Consider the following 15,924-nt stretch of genomic DNA (forward strand, 5'->3'; position numbering starts at 1 on the left):
CATGTTTTTTTGTCGGTGACATGGTAGCATGAAAACACAGCGGGAGTGGTGATTGTAGTTCAAGCTAAATATGTAAACAGATTGTCAGAAGTGGGATTTGAACCCACGCCTCCATTTGGAGACCAGAACACCCACAGAATGTGAAGAAACAGCTCTTGAGTCTGGCGCCTTAGACCACTCGGCCATCCTGACAAGATATATTGAGGTGCTATGGCTTCCTCTGGAAATATCATCTACTCGTGGTACTCTATTGATCTATTACCATTGTCAAGGAGCTGTATGAACACTCTGAACCTAGGCCATTTTGCAAATGCACTTCTTAAAGCATGACCTTGCACCAAGTCATACATTTCAGATCCTTTCTACCCAATCTCCTTGAGCAAAAAAAGTAGAAGATGTCCCAGGTGATCTTCGAGTGTTTGGTTGATCCGGGCGCCACAAACCAGAATCATGTCCTTTTGGCAGACCGCGTGGCCTAATGGATAAGGCGTCTGACTTCGGATCAGAAGATTGAGGGTTCGAGTCCCTTCGTGGTCGTTTTCTATGCTGCTTTCCACTTCCTTCCTGTGACCTTCACTCGTAAATTCTTGCTTTACCCATAACAACGTGCTTCTTGCTGGAGGCTTCCAATTTGCTGAAGCCCAGAGCCTCCAAACAGAAGTAAATCATAAAGTGGAAGTAAACCAATTGATTTAAGGGTTTCAAAACACAGTTACATGCCTGGAATCCCGGGATTGATAACTGTCCCATTTGCTTGTGTTCTCAACCAAACTATCAAATCATCAAATGGCTGGTGTCATAACTTAAATATGCCTAAAATGGGAGAGCAACTGAGTATGTGCAGAGCAGGTTGAAACAGCGTATTACTGGATTTCAAAGTGTATAGAACCATATTTTTTTATGTTTTACATGAGTATATATGCAAAATGGGACAACCGGAAGAGATGTAGCAGGACTTACTTTTCTGACTAAAGTTGTACTTTAAATGACAGATTTAACAGCATGGTCTAGCAGATTTTCCTCAAGAATTTGATCTTTATGTAGGATGTGCAAAGTTTTTGGATTTTTTTTCATGTTTTTTTGTTGGTGACATGGTAGCATGAAAACACAGCGGGAGTGGTGATTGTAGTTCAAGCTAAATGTGTAAACAGATTGTCAGAAGTGGGATTTGAACCCACGCCTCCATTTGGAGACCAGAACACCCACACAATGTGAAGAAACAGCTCTTGAGTCTGGCGCCTTAGACCAATCAGCCATCCTGACAAGATATATTGAGGTGCTATGGCTTCCTCTGGAAATATCATCTACTCGTGGTACTCTATTGATCTATTACCATTGTCAAGGAGCTGTATGAACACTCTGAACCTAGGCCCTTTTGCAAATGCACTTCTTAAAGCATGACCTTGCACCAAGTCATACATTTCAGATCCTTTCTACCAAATCTCCTTGAGCAAAAAAAGTAGAAGATGTCCCAGGTGATCTTCGAGTGTTTGGTTGATCCGGGCGCCACAAACCAGAACCATGTCCTTGTGGCAGACCACGTGGCCTAATGGATAAGGCGTCTGACTTTGGATCTGAAGATTGAGGGTTCGAGTCCCTTCGTGGTTGTTTTCTATGCTGCTTTCCACTTCCTTCCCGTGACCTTCACTCGTAAATTCTTGCTTTACCCATAACAACGTGCTTCTTGCTGGAGGCTTCCAATTTGCTGAAGCCCAGAGCCTCCAAACAGAAGTAAATCATAAAGTGGAAGTAAACCAATTGATTTAAGGGTTTCAAAACACAGTTACATGCCTGGAATCCCGGGATTGATAACTGTCCCATTTGCTTGTGTTCTCAACCAAACTATCAAATCATCAAATGGCTGGTGTCATAACTTAAATATGCCTAAAATGGGAGAGCAACTGAGTATGTGCAGAGCAGGTTGAAACAGCGTTTTACTGGATTTCAAAGTGTATAGAAGCATATTTTTTAATGTTTTACATGAGTATATATGCAAAATGGGACAACCGGAAGAGATGTAGCAGGACTTACTTTTCTGACTAAAGTTGCACTTTAAATGACAGATTTAACAGCATGGTCTAGCAGATTTTCCTCAAGAATTTGATCTTTATGTAGGATGTGCAAAGTTTTTGGATTTTTTTTCATGTTTTTTTGTCGGTGACATGGTAGCATGAAAACACAGTGGGAGTGGTGATTGTAGTTCAAGCTAAATGTGTAAACAGATTGTCAGAAGTGGGATTTGAACCCACGCCTCCATTTGGAGACCAGAACACCCACACAATGTGAAGAAACAGCTCTTGAGTCTGGCGCCTTAGACCACTCAGCCATCCTGACAAGATATATTGAGGTGCTATGGCTTCCTCTGGAAATATTATCTACTCGTGGTACTCTATTGATCTATTACCATTGTCAAGGAGCTGTATGAACACTCTGAACCTAGGCCCTTTTGCAAATGCACTTCTTAAAGCATGACCTTGCACCAAGTCATACATTTCAGATCCTTTCTACCAAATCTCCTTGAGCAAAAAAAGTAGAAGATGTCCCAGGTGATCTTCGAGTGTTTGGTTGATCCGGGCGCCACAAACCAGAACCATGTCCTTGTGGCAGACCGCGTGGCCTAATGGATAAGGCGTCTGACTTTGGATCTGAAGATTGAGGGTTCGAGTCCCTTCGTGGTTGTTTTCTATGCTGCTTTCCACTTCCTTCCCGTGACCTTCACTCGTAAATTCTTGCTTTACCCATAACAACGTGCTTCTTGCTGGAGGCTTCCAATTTGCTGAAGCCCAGAGCCTCCAAACAGAAGTAAATCATAAAGTGGAAGTAAACCAATTGATTTAAGGGTTTCAAAACACAGTTACATGCATGGAATCCCGGGATTGATAACTGTCCCATTTGCTTGTGTTCTCAACCAAACTATCAAATCATCAAATGGCTGGTGTCATAACTTAAATATGCCTAAAATGGGAGAGCAACTGAGTATGTGCAGAGCAGGTTGAAACAGCGTATTACTGGATTTCAAAGTGTATAGAAGCATATTTTTTAATGTTTTACATGAGTATATATGCAAAATGGGACAACCGGAAGAGATGTAGCAGGACTTACTTTTCTGACTAAAGTTGCACTTTAAATGACAGATTTAACAGCATGGTCTAGCAGATTTTCCTCAAGAATTTGATCTTTATGTAGGATGTGCAAAGTTTTGGGATTTTTTTTCATGTTTTTTTGTCGGTGACATGGTAGCATGAAAACACAGCGGGAGTGGTGATTGTAGTTCAAGCTAAATGTGTAAACAGATTGTCAGAAGTGGGATTTGAACCCACGCCTCCATTTGGAGACCAGAACACCCACACAATGTGAAGAAACAGCCCTTGAGTCTGGCGCCTTAGACCACTCGGCCATCCTGACAAGATACATTGAGGTCCTTTGGCTTCCTCTGGAAATATCATCTACTCGTGGTACTCTATTGATCTATTACCATTGTCAAGGAGCTGTATGAACACTCTGAACCTAGGCCCTTTTGCAAATGCACTTCTTAAAGCATGACCTTGCACCAAGTCATACATTTCAGATCCTTTCTACCAAATCTCCTTGAGCAAAAAAAGTAGAAGATGTCCCAGGTGATCTTCGAGTGTTTGGTTGATCCGGGCGCCACAAACCAGAATCATGTCCTTGTGGCAGACCGCGTGGCCTATTGGATAAGGCGTCTGACTTCGGATCCGAAGATTGAAGGTTCGAGTCCCTTCGTGGTTGTTTTCTATGCTGCTTTCCAGTTCCTTCCTGTGACCTTCACTCGTAAATTCTTGCTTTAGCCATAACAACGTGCTTCTTGCTGGAGGCTTCCAATTTCCTGAAGCCCAGAGCCTCCAAACAGAAGTAAATCATAAAGTGGAAGTAAACCAATTGATTTAAGGGTTTCAAAACACAGTTACATGCATGGAATCCCGGGATTGATAACTGTCCCATTTGCTTGTGTTCTCAACCAAACTATCAAATCATCAAATGGCTGGTGTCATAACTTAAATATTTCCCCAAAATGGGAGAGCAACTGAGTATGTGCAGAGCAGGTTGAAACAGCGTATTACTGGATTTCAAAGTGTATAGAACCATATTTTTTAATGTTTTACATGAGTATATATGCAAAATGGGACAACCGGAAGAGATGTAGCAGGACTTACTTTTCTACTAAAGTTGCACTTTAAATGACAGATTTAACAGCATGGTCTAGCAGATTTTCCTCAAGAATTTGATCTTTATGTAGGATGTGCAAAGTTTTTGGATTTTTTTTCATGTTTTTTTGTCGGTGACATGGTAGCATGAAAACACAGCGGGAGTGGTGATTGTAGTTCAAGCTAAATGTGTAAACAGATTGTCAGAAGTGGGATTTGAACCCATGCCTCCATTTGGAGACCAGAACACCCACACAATGTGAAGAAACAGCTCTTGAGTCTGGCGCCTTAGACCACTCGGCCATCCTGACAAGATATATTGAGGTGCTATGGCTTCCTCTGGAAATATCATCTACTCGTGGTACTCTATTGATCTATTACCATTGTCAAGGAGCTGTATGAACACTCTGAACCTAGGCCATTTTGCAAATGCACTTCTTAAAGCATGACCTTGCACCAAGTCATACATTTCAGATCCTTTCTACCAAATCTCCTTGAGCAAAAAAAGTAGAAGATGTCCCAGGTGATCTTCGAGTGTTTGGTTGATCCGGGCGCCACAAACCAGAATCATGTCCTTGTGGCAGACCGCGTGGCCTAATGGATAAGGCGACTGACTTCGGATCAGAAGATTGAGGGTTCGAGTCCCTTCGTGGTTGTTTTCTATGCTGCTTTCCAGTTCCTTCCTGTGACCTTCACTCGTAAATTCTTGCTTTACCCATAACAACGTGCTTCTTGCTGGAGGCTTCCAATTTGCTGAAGCTCAGAGCCTCCAAACAGAAGTAAATCATAAAGTGGAAGTAAACCAATTGATTTAAGGGTTTCAAAACACAGTTACATGCCTGGAATCCCGGGATTGATAACTGTCCCATTTGCTTGTGTTCTCAACCAAACTATCAAATCATCAAATGGCTGGTGTCATAACTTAAATATGCCTAAAATGGGAGAGCAACTGAGTATGTGCAGAGCAGGTTGAAACAGCGTATTACTGGATTTCAAAGTGTATAGAAGCATATTTTTTAATGTTTTACATGAGTATATATGCAAAATGGGACAACCGGAAGAGATGTAGCAGGACTTACTTTTCTGACTAAAGTTGCACTTTAAATGAGAGATTTAACAGCATGGTCTAGCAGATTTTCCTCAAGAATTTGATCTTTATGTAGGATGTGCAAAGTTTTTGGATTTTTTTTCATGTTTTTTTGTCGGTGACATGGTAGCATGAAAACACAGCGGGAGTGGTGATTGTAGTTCAAGCTAAATGTGTAAACAGATTGTCAGAAGTGGGATTTGAACCCACGCCTCCATTTGGAGACCAGAACACCCACACAATGTGAAGAAACAGCTCTTGAGTCTGGCGCCTTAGACCACTCGGCCATCCTGACAAGATATATTGAGGTGCTATGGCTTCCTCTGGAAATATCATCTACTCGTAGTACCCTATTGATCTATTACCATTGTCAAGGAGCTGTATGAACACTCTGAACCTAGGCCCTTTTGCAAATGCACTTCTTAAAGCATGACCTTGCACCAAGTCATACATTTCAGATCCTTTCTACCAAATCTCCTTGAGCAAAAAAAGTAGAAGATGTCCCAGGTGATCTTCGAGTGTTTGGTTGATCCGGGCGCCACAAACCAGAATCATGTCCTTGTGGCAGACCGCGTGGCCTAATGGATAAGGCGTCTGACTTCGGATCCGAAGATTGAAGGTTCGAGTCCCTTCGTGGTTGTTTTCTATGCTGCTTTCCAGTTCCTTCCTGTGACCTTCACTCGTAAATTCTTGCTTTAGCCATAACAACGTGCTTCTTGCTGGAGGCTTCCAATTTGCTGAAGCCCAGAGCCTCCAAACAGAAGTAAATCATAAAGTGGAAGTAAACCAATTGATTTAAGGGTTTCAAAACACAGTTACATGCATGGAATCCCGGGATTGATAACTGTCCCATTTGCTTGTGTTCTCAACCAAACTATCAAATCATCAAATGGCTGGTGTCATAACTTAAATATTTCCCCAAAATGGGAGAGCAACTGAGTATGTGCAGAGCAGGTTGAAACAGCGTATTACTGGATTTCAAAGTGTATAGAACCATATTTTTTAATGTTTTACATGAGTATATATGCAAAATGGGACAACCGGACGAGATGTAGCAGGACTTACTTTTCTACTAAAGTTGCACTTTAAATGACAGATTTAACAGCATGGTCTAGCAGATTTTCCTCAAGAATTTGATCTTTATGTAGGATGTGCAAAGTTTTTGGATTTTTTTTCATGTTTTTTTGTCGGTGACATGGTAGCATGAAAACACAGCGGGAGTGGTGATTGTAGTTCAAGCTAAATGTGTAAACAGATTGTCAGAAGTGGGATTTGAACCCACGCCTCCATTTGGAGACCAGAACACCCACACAATGTGAAGAAACAGCTCTTGAGTCTGGCGCCTTAGACCACTCGGCCATCCTGACAAGATATATTGAGGTGCTATGGCTTCCTCTTGAAATATCATCTACTCGTGGTACTCTATTGATCTATTACCATTGTCAAGGAGCTGTATGAACACTCTGAACCTACGCCATTTTGCAAATGCACTTCTTAAAGCATGACCTTGCACCAAGTCATACATTTCAGATCCTTTCTACCAAATCTCCTTGAGCAAAAAAAGTAGAAGATGTCCCAGGTGATCTTCGAGTGTTTGGTTGATCCGGGCGCCACAAACCAGAATCATGTCTTTGTGGCAGACCGCGTGGCCTAATGGATAAGGCGTCTGACTTCGGATCAGAAGATTGAGGGTTCGAGTCCCTTTGTGGTCGTTTTCTATGCTGCTTTCCAGTTCCTTCCTGTGACCTTCACTCGTAAATTCTTGCTTTACCCATAACAACGTGCTTCTTGCTGGAGGCTTCCAATTTGCTGAAGCCCAGAGCCTCCAAACAGAAGTAAATCATAAAGTGGAAGTAAACCAATTGATTTAAGGGTTTCAAAACACAGTTACATGCATGGAATCCCGGGATTGATAACTGTCCCATTTGCTTGTGTTCTCAACCAAACTATCAAATCATCAAATGGCTGGTGTCATAACTTAAATATGCCTAAAATGGGAGAGCAACTGAGTATGTGCAGAACAGGTTGAAACAGCGTATTACTGGATTTCAAAGTGTATAGAAGCATATTTTTTAATGTTTTACATGAGTATATATGCAAAATGGGACAACCGGGAAGAGATGTAGCAGGACTTACTTTTCTGACTAAAGTTGCACTTTAAATGACAGATTTAACAGCATGGTCTAGCAGATTTTCCTCAAGAATTTGATCTTTATGTAGGATGTGCAAAGTTTTGGGATTTTTTTTCATGTTTTTTTGTCGGTGACATGGTAGCATGAAAACACAGCGGGAGTGGTGATTGTAGTTCAAGCTAAATGTGTAAACAGATTGTCAGAAGTGGGATTTGAACCCATGCCTCCATTTGGAGACCAGAACACCCACACAATGTGAAGAAACAGCTCTTGAGTCTGGCGCCTTAGACCACTCGGCCATCCTGACAACATATATTGAGGTGCTATGGCTTCCTCTGGAAATATCATCTACTCGTGGTACTCTATTGATCTATTACCATTGTCAAGGAGCTGTATGAACACTCTGAACCTAGGCCATTTTGCAAATGCACTTCTTAAAGCATGACCTTGCACCAAGTCATACATTTCAGATCCTTTCTACCAAATCTCCTTGAGCAAAAAAAGTAGAAGATGTCCCAGGTGATCTTCGAGTGTTTGGTTGATCCGGGCGCCACAAACCAGAATCATGTCCTTGTGGCAGACCGCGTGGCCTAATGGATAAGGCGTCTGACTTCAGATCAGAAGATTGAGGGTTCGAGTCCCTTCGTGGTCGTTTTCTATGCTGCTTTCCAGTTCCTTCCTGTGACCTTCACTCGTAAATTCTTGCTTTACCCATAACAACGTGCTTCTTGCTGGAGGCTTCCAATTTGCTGAAGCCCAGAGCCTCCAAACAGAAGTAAATCATAAAGTGGAAGTAAACCAATTGATTTAAGGGTTTCAAAACACAGTTACATGCCTGGAATCCCGGGATTGATAACTGTCCCATTTGCTTGTGTTCTCAACCAAACTATCAAATCATCAAATGGCTGGTGTCATAACTTAAATATGCCTAAAATGGGAGAGCAACTGAGTATGTGCAGAGCAGGTTGAAACAGCGTATTACTGGATTTCAAAGTGTATAGAAGCATATTTTTTAATGTTTTACATGAGTATATATGCAAAATGGGACAACCGGAAGAGATGTAGCAGGACTTACTTTTCTGACTAAAGTTGCACTTTAAATGAGAGATTTAACAGCATGGTCTAGCAGATTTTCCTCAAGAATTTGATCTTTATGTAGGATGTGCAAAGTTTTTGGATTTTTTTTCATGTTTTTTTGTCGGTGACATGGTAGCATGAAAACACAGCGGGAGTGGTGATTGTAGTTCAAGCTAAATGTGTAAACAGATTGTCAGAAGTGGGATTTGAACCCACGCCTCCATTTGGAGACCAGAACACCCACACAATGTGAAGAAACAGCTCTTGAGTCTGGCGCCTTAGACCACTCGGCCATCCTGACAAGATATATTGAGGTGCTATGGCTTCCTCTGGAAATATCATCTACTCGTAGTACCCTATTGATCTATTACCATTGTCAAGGAGCTGTATGAACACTCTGAACCTAGGCCCTTTTGCAAATGCACTTCTTAAAGCATGACCTTGCACCAAGTCATACATTTCAGATCCTTTCTACCAAATCTCCTTGAGCAAAAAAAGTAGAAGATGTCCCAGGTGATCTTCGAGTGTTTGGTTGATCCGGGCGCCACAAACCAGAATCATGTCCTTGTGGCAGACCGCGTGGCCTAATGGATAAGGCGTCTGACTTCGGATCCGAAGATTGAAGGTTCGAGTCCCTTCGTGGTTGTTTTCTATGCTGCTTTCCAGTTCCTTCCTGTGACCTTCACTCGTAAATTCTTGCTTTAGCCATAACAACGTGCTTCTTGCTGGAGGCTTCCAATTTGCTGAAGCCCAGAGCCTCCAAACAGAAGTAAATCATAAAGTGGAAGTAAACCAATTGATTTAAGGGTTTCAAAACACAGTTACATGCATGGAATCCCGGGATTGATAACTGTCCCATTTGCTTGTGTTCTCAACCAAACTATCAAATCATCAAATGGCTGGTGTCATAACTTAAATATTTCCCCAAAATGGGAGAGCAACTGAGTATGTGCAGAGCAGGTTGAAACAGCGTATTACTGGATTTCAAAGTGTATAGAACCATATTTTTTAATGTTTTACATGAGTATATATGCAAAATGGGACAACCGGACGAGATGTAGCAGGACTTACTTTTCTACTAAAGTTGCACTTTAAATGACAGATTTAACAGCATGGTCTAGCAGATTTTCCTCAAGAATTTGATCTTTATGTAGGATGTGCAAAGTTTTTGGATTTTTTTTCATGTTTTTTTGTCGGTGACATGGTAGCATGAAAACACAGCGGGAGTGGTGATTGTAGTTCAAGCTAAATGTGTAAACAGATTGTCAGAAGTGGGATTTGAACCCACGCCTCCATTTGGAGACCAGAACACCCACACAATGTGAAGAAACAGCTCTTGAGTCTGGCGCCTTAGACCACTCGGCCATCCTGACAAGATATATTGAGGTGCTATGGCTTCCTCTTGAAATATCATCTACTCGTGGTACTCTATTGATCTATTACCATTGTCAAGGAGCTGTATGAACACTCTGAACCTACGCCATTTTGCAAATGCACTTCTTAAAGCATGACCTTGCACCAAGTCATACATTTCAGATCCTTTCTACCAAATCTCCTTGAGCAAAAAAAGTAGAAGATGTCCCAGGTGATCTTCGAGTGTTTGGTTGATCCGGGCGCCACAAACCAGAATCATGTCTTTGTGTCAGACCGCGTGGCCTAATGGATAAGGCGTCTGACTTCGGATCAGAAGATTGAGGGTTCGAGTCCCTTTGTGGTCGTTTTCTATGCTGCTTTCCAGTTCCTTCCTGTGACCTTCACTCGTAAATTCTTGCTTTAGCCATAACAACGTGCTTCTTGCTAGAGGCTTCCAATTTGCTGAAGCCCAGAGCCTCCAAACAGAAGTAAATCATAAAGTGGAAGTAAACCAATTGATTTAAGGGTTTCAAAACACAGTTACATGCATGGAATCCCGGGATTGATAACTGTCCCATTTGCTTGTGTTCTCAACCAAACTATCAAATCATCAAATGGCTGGTGTCATAACTTAAATATGCCTAAAATGGGAGAGCAACTGAGTATGTGCAGAACAGGTTGAAACAGCGTATTACTGGATTTCAAAGTGTATAGAAGCATATTTTTTAATGTTTTACATGAGTATATATGCAAAATGGGACAACCGGGAAGAGATGTAGCAGGACTTACTTTTCTGACTAAAGTTGCACTTTAAATGACAGATTTAACAGCATGGTCTAGCAGATTTTCCTCAAGAATTTGATCTTTATGTAGGATGTGCAAAGTTTTGGGATTTTTTTTCATGTTTTTTTGTCGGTGACATGGTAGCATGAAAACACAGCGGGAGTGGTGATTGTAGTTCAAGCTAAATGTGTAAACAGATTGTCAGAAGTGGGATTTGAACCCACGCCTCCATTTGGAGACCAGAACACCCACACAATGTGAAGAAACAGCTCTTGAGTCTGGCGCCTTAGACCACTCGGCCATCCTGACAAGATATATTGAGGTGCTATGGCTTCCTCTGGAAATATCATCTACTCGTAGTACCCTATTGATCTATTACCATTGTCAAGGAGCTGTATGAACACTCTGAACCTAGGCCCTTTTGCAAATGCACTTCTTAAAGCATGACCTTGCACCAAGTCATACATTTCAGATCCTTTCTACCAAATCTCCTTGAGCAAAAAAAGTAGAAGATGTCCCAGGTGATCTTCGAGTGTTTGGTTGATCCGGGCGCCACAAACCAGAATCATGTCCTTGTGGCAGACCGCGTGGCCTAATGGATAAGGCGTCTGACTTCGGATCCGAAGATTGAAGGTTCGAGTCCCTTCGTGGTTGTTTTCTATGCTGCTTTCCAGTTCCTTCCTGTGACCTTCACTCGTAAATTCTTGCTTTAGCCATAACAACGTGCTTCTTGCTGGAGGCTTCCAATTTGCTGAAGCCCAGAGCCTCCAAACAGAAGTAAATCATAAAGTGGAAGTAAACCAATTGATTTAAGGGTTTCAAAACACAGTTACATGCATGGAATCCCGGGATTGATAACTGTCCCATTTGCTTGTGTTCTCAACCAAACTATCAAATCATCAAATGGCTGGTGTCATAACTTAAATATTTCCCCAAAATGGGAGAGCAACTGAGTATGTGCAGAGCAGGTTGAAACAGCGTATTACTGGATTTCAAAGTGTATAGAACCATATTTTTTAATGTTTTACATGAGTATATATGCAAAATGGGACAACCGGAAGAGATGTAGCAGGACTTACTTTTCTACTAAAGTTGCACTTTAAATGACAGATTTAACAGCATGGTCTAGCAGATTTTCCTCAAGAATTTGATCTTTATGTAGGATGTGCAAAGTTTTTGGATTTTTTTTCATGTTTTTTTGTCGGTGACATGGTAGCATGAAAACACAGCGGGAGTGGTGATTGTAGTTCAAGCTAAATGTGTAAACAGATTGTCAGAAGTGGGATTTGAACCCACGCCTCCATTTGGAGACCAGAACACCCACACAATGTGAAGAAACAGCTCTTGAGTCTGGCGCCTTAGACCACTCGGCCATCCTGACAAGATATATTGAGGTGCTATGGCTTCCTCTGGAAATATCATTTACTCGTAGTACTCTATTGATCTATTACCATTGTCAAGGAGCTGTATGAACACTCTGAACCTAGGCCCTTTTGCAAATGCACTTCTTAAAGCATGACCTTGCACCAAGTCATACATTTCAGATCCTTTCTACCAAATCTCCTTGAGCAAAAAAAGTAGAAGATGTCCCAGGTGATCTTCGAGTGTTTGGTTGATCCGGGCGCCACAAACCAGAATCATGTCCTTGTGGCAGACCGCGTGGCCTAATGGATAAGGCGTCTGACTTCGGATCAGAAGATTGAGGGTTCGAGTCCCTTCGTGGTCGTTTTCTATGCTGCTTTCCAGTTCATTCCTGTGACCTTCACTCGTAAATTCTTGCTTTACCCATAACAACGTGCTTCTTGCTGGAGGCTTCCAATTTGCTGAAGCCCAGAGCCTCCAAACAGAAGTAAATCATAAAGTGGAAGTAAACCAATTGATTTAAGGGTTTCAAAACACAGTTACATGCCTGGAATCCCGGGATTGATAACTGTCCCATTTGCTTGTGTTCTCAACCAAACTATCAAATCATCAAATGGCTGGTGTCATAACTTAAATATTTCCCCAAAATGGGAGAGCAACTGAGTATGTGCAGAGCAGGTTGAAACAGCGTATTACTGGATTTCAAAGTGTATAGAACCATATTTTTTAATGTTTTACATGAGTATATATGCAAAATGGGACAACCGGAAGAGATGTAGCAGGACTTACTTTTCTACTAAAGTTGCACTTTAAATGACAGATTTAACAGCATGGTCTAGCAGATTTTCCTCAAGAATTTGATCTTTATGTAGGATGTGCAAAGTTTTTGGATTTTTTTTCATGTTTTTTTGTCGGTGACATGGTAGCATGAAAACACAGCGGGAGTGGTGATTGTAGTTCAAGCTAAATGTGTAAACAGATTGTCAGAAGTGGGATTTGAACCCACGTCTCCATTTGGAGACCAGAACACCCACACAATGTGAAGAAACAGCTCTTGAGTCTGGCGCCTTAGACCACTCGGCCATCCTGACAAGATATATTGAGGTGCTATGGCTTCCTCTGGAAATATCATCTACTCGTAGTACTCTATTGATCTATTACCATTGTCAAGGAGCTGTATGAACACTCTGAACCTAGGCCCTTTTGCAAATGCACTTCTTAAAGCATGACCTTGCACCAAGTCATACATTTCAGATCCTTTCTACCAAATCTCCTTGAGCAAAAAAAGTAGAAGATGTCCCAGGTGATCTTCGAGTGTTTGGTTGATCCGGGCGCCACAAACCAGAATCATGTCTTTGTGGCAGACCGCGTGGCCTAATGGATAAGGCGTCTGACTTCGGATCAGAAGATTGAGGGTTCGAGTCCCTTCGTGGTCGTTTTCTATGCTGCTTTCCAGTTCCTTCCTGTGACCTTCACTCGTAAATTCTTGCTTTAGCCATAACAACGTGCTTCTTGCTGGAGGCTTCCAATTTGCTGAAGCCCAGAGCCTCCAAACAGAAGTAAATCATAAAGTGGAAGTAAACCAATTGATTTAAGGGTTTCAAAACACAGTTACATGCCTGGAATCCCGGGATTGATAACTGTCCCATTTGCTTGTGTTCTCAACCAAACTATCAAATCATCAAATGGCTGGTGTCATAACTTAAATATGCCTAAAATGGGAGAGCAACTGAGTATGTGCAGAGCAGGTTGAAACAGCGTATTACTGGATTTCAAAGTGTATAGAAGCATATTTTTTAATGTTTTACATGAGTATATATGCAAAATGGGACAACCGGAAGAGATGTAGCAGGACTTACTTTTCTGACTAAAGTTGCACTTTAAATGAGAGATTTAACAGCATGGTCTAGCAGATTTTCCTCAAGAATTTGATCTTTATGTAGGATGTGCAAAGTTTTTGGATTTTTTTTCATGTTTTTTTGTCGGTGACATGGTAGCATGAAAACACAGCGGGAGTGGTGATTGTAGTTCAAGCTAAATGTGTAAACAGATTGTCAGAAGTGGGATTTGAACCCACGCCTCCATTTGGAGACCAGAACACCCACACAATGTGAAGAAACAGCTCTTGAGTCTGGCGCCTTAGACCACTCGGCCATCCTGACAAGATATATTGAGGTGCTATGGCTTCCTCTGGAAATATCATCTACTCGTGGTACTCTATTGATCTATTACCATTGTCAAGGAGCTGTATGAACACTCTGAACCTAGGCCATTTTGCAAATGCACTTCTTAAAGCATGACCTTGCACCAAGTCATACATTTCAGATCCTTTCTACCAAATCTCCTTGAGCAAAAAAAGTAGAAGATGTCCCAGGTGATCTTCGAGTGTTTGGTTGATCCGGGCGCCACAAACCAGAATCATGTCCTTGTGGCAGACCGCGTGGCCTAATGGATAAGGCGTCTGACTTCGGATCAGAAGATTGAGGGTTCGAGTCCCTTCGTGGTCGTTTTCTATGCTGCTTTCCAGTTCCTTCCTGTGACCTTCACTCGTAAATTCTTGCTTTACCCATAACAACGTGCTTCTTGCTGGAGGCTTCCAATTTGCTGAAGCCCAGAGCCTCCAAACAGAAGTAAATCATAAAGTGGAAGTAAACCAATTGATTTAAGGGTTTCAAAACACAGTTACATGCCTGGAATCCCGGGATTGATAACTGTCCCATTTGCTTGTGTTCTCAACCAAACTATCAAATCATCAAATGGCTGGTGTCATAACTTAAATATGCCTAAAATGGGAGAGCAACTGAGTATGTGCAGAGCAGGTTGAAACAGCGTATTACTGGATTTCAAAGTGTATAGAAGCATATTTTTTAATGTTTTACATGAGTATATATGCAAAATGGGACAACCGGAAGAGATGTAGCAGGACTTACTTTTCTGACTAAAGTTGCACTTTAAATGAGAGATTTAACAGCATGGTCTAGCAGATTTTCCTCAAGAATTTGATCTTTATGTAGGATGTGCAAAGTTTTTGGATTTTTTTTCATGTTTTTTTGTCGGTGACATGGTAGCATGAAAACACAGCGGGAGTGGTGATTGTAGTTCAAGCTAAATGTGTAAACAGATTGTCAGAAGTGGGATTTGAACCCACGCCTCCATTTGGAGACCAGAACACCCACACAATGTGAAGAAACAGCTCTTGAGTCTGGCGCCTTAGACCACTCGGCCATCCTGACAAGATATATTGAGGTGCTATGGCTTCCTCTGGAAATATCATCTACTCGTGGTACTCTATTGATCTATTACCATTGTCAAGGAGCTGTATAAACACTCTGAACCTAGGCCATTTTGCAAATGCACTTCTTAAAGCATGACCTTGCACCAAGTCATACATTTCAGATCCTTTCTACCCAATCTCCTTGAGCAAAAAAAGTAGAAGATGTCCCAGGTGATCTTCGAGTGTTTGGTTGATCCGGGCGCCACAAACCAGAATCATGTCCTTGTGGCAGACCGCGTGGCCTAATGGATAAGGCGTCTGACTTCGGATCAGAAGATTGAGGGTTCGAGTCCCTTCGTGGTCGTTTTCTATGCTGCTTTCCAGTTCCCTCCTGTGACCTTCACTCGTAAATTCTTGCTTTAGCCATAACAACGTGCTTCTTGCTGGAGGCTTCCAATTTGCTGAAGCCCAGAGCCTCCAAACAGAAGTAAATCATAAAGTGGAAGTAAACCAATTGATTTAAGGGTTTCAAAACACAGTTACATGCCTGGAATCCCGGGATTGATAACTGTCCCATTTGCTTGTGTTCTCAACCAAACTATCAAATCTTCAAATGGCTGGTGTCATAACTTAAATATGCCTAAAATGGGAGAGCAACTGAGTATGTGCAGAGCAGGTTGAAACAGCGTATTACTGGATTTCAAAGTGTATAGAAACATATTTTTTAATGTTTTACATGAGTATATATGC

General features: G+C 41.7%; 15 non-coding genes across 15 annotated transcripts; 5 read left to right on the forward strand and 10 right to left on the reverse strand.

The window, feature by feature from the left end:
* Positions 1 to 82: 82 nt before the first annotated feature.
* On the reverse strand, positions 83 to 192 carry TRNAL-CAA (transfer RNA leucine (anticodon CAA)). The gene is made up of 2 exons: positions 155 to 192; positions 83 to 128 (listed from the first exon to the last, which is right to left on the reverse strand). It is a non-coding gene; the product is annotated as a tRNA-Leu (tRNA).
* Positions 193 to 464: 272 nt separating this feature from the next.
* On the forward strand, positions 465 to 537 carry TRNAR-UCG (transfer RNA arginine (anticodon UCG)). The gene has a single exon. It is a non-coding gene; the product is annotated as a tRNA-Arg (tRNA).
* A 2,758-nt stretch (positions 538 to 3,295) lies between these two features.
* On the reverse strand, positions 3,296 to 3,405 carry TRNAL-CAA (transfer RNA leucine (anticodon CAA)). Its single transcript has 2 exons — positions 3,368 to 3,405; positions 3,296 to 3,341 (listed from the first exon to the last, which is right to left on the reverse strand). It is a non-coding gene; the product is annotated as a tRNA-Leu (tRNA).
* Positions 3,406 to 5,438: 2,033 nt separating this feature from the next.
* TRNAL-CAA (transfer RNA leucine (anticodon CAA)) lies at positions 5,439 to 5,548 on the reverse strand. The gene is made up of 2 exons: positions 5,511 to 5,548; positions 5,439 to 5,484 (listed from the first exon to the last, which is right to left on the reverse strand). It is a non-coding gene; the product is annotated as a tRNA-Leu (tRNA).
* A 962-nt stretch (positions 5,549 to 6,510) lies between these two features.
* Positions 6,511 to 6,620, reverse strand: TRNAL-CAA (transfer RNA leucine (anticodon CAA)). The gene is made up of 2 exons: positions 6,583 to 6,620; positions 6,511 to 6,556 (listed from the first exon to the last, which is right to left on the reverse strand). It is a non-coding gene; the product is annotated as a tRNA-Leu (tRNA).
* A 2,033-nt stretch (positions 6,621 to 8,653) lies between these two features.
* TRNAL-CAA (transfer RNA leucine (anticodon CAA)) lies at positions 8,654 to 8,763 on the reverse strand. The gene is made up of 2 exons: positions 8,726 to 8,763; positions 8,654 to 8,699 (listed from the first exon to the last, which is right to left on the reverse strand). It is a non-coding gene; the product is annotated as a tRNA-Leu (tRNA).
* Positions 8,764 to 9,725: 962 nt separating this feature from the next.
* TRNAL-CAA (transfer RNA leucine (anticodon CAA)) lies at positions 9,726 to 9,835 on the reverse strand. Its single transcript has 2 exons — positions 9,798 to 9,835; positions 9,726 to 9,771 (listed from the first exon to the last, which is right to left on the reverse strand). It is a non-coding gene; the product is annotated as a tRNA-Leu (tRNA).
* Positions 9,836 to 10,797: 962 nt separating this feature from the next.
* Positions 10,798 to 10,907, reverse strand: TRNAL-CAA (transfer RNA leucine (anticodon CAA)). The gene is made up of 2 exons: positions 10,870 to 10,907; positions 10,798 to 10,843 (listed from the first exon to the last, which is right to left on the reverse strand). It is a non-coding gene; the product is annotated as a tRNA-Leu (tRNA).
* A 962-nt stretch (positions 10,908 to 11,869) lies between these two features.
* Positions 11,870 to 11,979, reverse strand: TRNAL-CAA (transfer RNA leucine (anticodon CAA)). Its single transcript has 2 exons — positions 11,942 to 11,979; positions 11,870 to 11,915 (listed from the first exon to the last, which is right to left on the reverse strand). It is a non-coding gene; the product is annotated as a tRNA-Leu (tRNA).
* A 272-nt stretch (positions 11,980 to 12,251) lies between these two features.
* Positions 12,252 to 12,324, forward strand: TRNAR-UCG (transfer RNA arginine (anticodon UCG)). The gene has a single exon. It is a non-coding gene; the product is annotated as a tRNA-Arg (tRNA).
* A 999-nt stretch (positions 12,325 to 13,323) lies between these two features.
* Positions 13,324 to 13,396, forward strand: TRNAR-UCG (transfer RNA arginine (anticodon UCG)). The gene has a single exon. It is a non-coding gene; the product is annotated as a tRNA-Arg (tRNA).
* Positions 13,397 to 14,012: 616 nt separating this feature from the next.
* TRNAL-CAA (transfer RNA leucine (anticodon CAA)) lies at positions 14,013 to 14,122 on the reverse strand. The gene is made up of 2 exons: positions 14,085 to 14,122; positions 14,013 to 14,058 (listed from the first exon to the last, which is right to left on the reverse strand). It is a non-coding gene; the product is annotated as a tRNA-Leu (tRNA).
* A 272-nt stretch (positions 14,123 to 14,394) lies between these two features.
* Positions 14,395 to 14,467, forward strand: TRNAR-UCG (transfer RNA arginine (anticodon UCG)). Its single transcript has one exon. It is a non-coding gene; the product is annotated as a tRNA-Arg (tRNA).
* Positions 14,468 to 15,083: 616 nt separating this feature from the next.
* Positions 15,084 to 15,193, reverse strand: TRNAL-CAA (transfer RNA leucine (anticodon CAA)). The gene is made up of 2 exons: positions 15,156 to 15,193; positions 15,084 to 15,129 (listed from the first exon to the last, which is right to left on the reverse strand). It is a non-coding gene; the product is annotated as a tRNA-Leu (tRNA).
* Positions 15,194 to 15,465: 272 nt separating this feature from the next.
* On the forward strand, positions 15,466 to 15,538 carry TRNAR-UCG (transfer RNA arginine (anticodon UCG)). The gene has a single exon. It is a non-coding gene; the product is annotated as a tRNA-Arg (tRNA).
* Positions 15,539 to 15,924: the final 386 nt, after the last annotated feature.

Source organism: Lithobates pipiens, unplaced genomic scaffold, assembly GCF_037356315.1.
Source record: "Lithobates pipiens isolate NorthernLeopardFrog02 unplaced genomic scaffold, aLitPip1_a1.2 Scaffold_1, whole genome shotgun sequence".
Classification (NCBI taxonomy): Eukaryota; Metazoa; Chordata; class Amphibia; order Anura; family Ranidae; genus Lithobates; species Lithobates pipiens.